This window comes from Pholcus phalangioides, unplaced genomic scaffold, assembly GCF_987345545.1.
Source record: "Pholcus phalangioides strain wild (caught in Gottingen) unplaced genomic scaffold, Ppha-v1.0 ptg000021l_1, whole genome shotgun sequence".
Taxonomy (NCBI): Eukaryota; Metazoa; Arthropoda; class Arachnida; order Araneae; family Pholcidae; genus Pholcus; species Pholcus phalangioides.
Window position 1 is genome coordinate 6,443,373 of NW_028301614.1, and position 1,245 is coordinate 6,444,617.

Sequence of the window (1,245 nt, forward strand, 5' to 3'; positions counted from 1 at the left end):
GAATTTTAATCTTATTTGAATATCCGCATGACATGTTAGAAAAGAAATTACTGATATTTATGCAGGAAAATTGTCTTCAAAGTGAATTTTGTAACATGTACTGATAGTAGTTCAATGATTTGTAAAAATGTGAACACATTTTCAAAAAGAAAAAAAATTGAATGTTTGTATTTTGTGGAATTTGATTAAAAAATAAGCTTCAAAACAATTGTTTGTTTTTGACAATGCATGCTAAGTTTATGTATGGAAAAACTGTTATAAAATTGATAATTTTTTGGAATTGATATAAATTTTTAAACAAAAATAGTTTATATACTTCTGAAGTTTTCTTTAGATTGAGCTATATAGTTACAACAAAAATACAAATTTAATAGCTACAACAGGAAAAAACACGAAATAAAGCGATTGAAATCGAAAAATATTGCCAACAGCCTGTAACTGAATGTGCTTATCATTTAAACTGATACACACAGTAATGCTCAGTCCAACAAATTCTCAAAAAATGGAGAACTTGAAATTAAAAAAAAAAAATTCAATTATAAAAACATTGTCACTTAAAAACACATAAGATTTTTCTTAGAATATCATACTGCATTTACTTTTTCAAATAACAATTGTAGAATTTGAGAATACAGAGAAGGTAAACTGTACTTCATGAAAATTCTTTGATACACACACTCTGTATTGCCACTTATTGACTCTGTAAGCAAAGAACTTCTTGCAACATCCTATATAACAGGGAATTTTATTTATTCCCCCAACCAAATTAAAAAAAAAAAAATACACGCAGTACTACATTTTTGTTTCATTGTTAATTGCCTGTTTATGCAATTTATTACCAGTTGAATGATTTCACATTTTTGTTATGCTTACAGGGTTCCAAGCAAAATTTGCTTGATAATTTGACCTGACCTTTCCCATAAGAAATATAATTCAATAATTGAAAACCTCAACATTATAAATGTTTTCAGAGTTTGTTTTTTCTCATTTTTCCTGACTTTTGTTAACTATTTAAAACTTCCCTGACCATTTTTAATTTCCCCAATTTTCCACGTAACTGAAAACCCTGTAGAATTATGTTTATTTTCAAATGCATGTGTGTAGAGCTATTTTAAATAATTATTTTTAATATCTCAACAAGAACCCTTCTTAAAAGTCACTTTTTTGACAAATTTTCCTGCCCTGTGGGCATCTATCTAAAAAGGAGGGTTTCACTGTTATAACATGAATATAATGAACATGAAA